Source organism: Arachis ipaensis, chromosome B09, assembly GCF_000816755.2.
Source record: "Arachis ipaensis cultivar K30076 chromosome B09, Araip1.1, whole genome shotgun sequence".
Lineage (NCBI taxonomy): Eukaryota > Viridiplantae > Streptophyta > Magnoliopsida > Fabales > Fabaceae > Arachis > Arachis ipaensis.
In genome coordinates, this window is record NC_029793.2 from 5,769,544 (window position 1) to 5,769,818 (window position 275).

Here is a 275-nt window from a genome sequence, read left to right on the forward strand (position 1 = left end):
TTATGTTAAATAAATTAATTAAATATATCAAATTATCTAATATTTTTTAACTATTATAAAAATATTATGAATAATCACCTAATTACAGTAGTTCACATATTGATTATTAGTGTCTATTAGTCTCATAGTTAAAAGTAAATTTGAAATGTGATGTAGACGGAGGAAACGAAAAGAGAATCTTTTGAGTTCTAAAAATAAATAAGAGTTTTTATTTTATTTTATTCATATTGTGACACATTAACAATATTGATCAAAGGAAAAAAAAGAGTTAAATC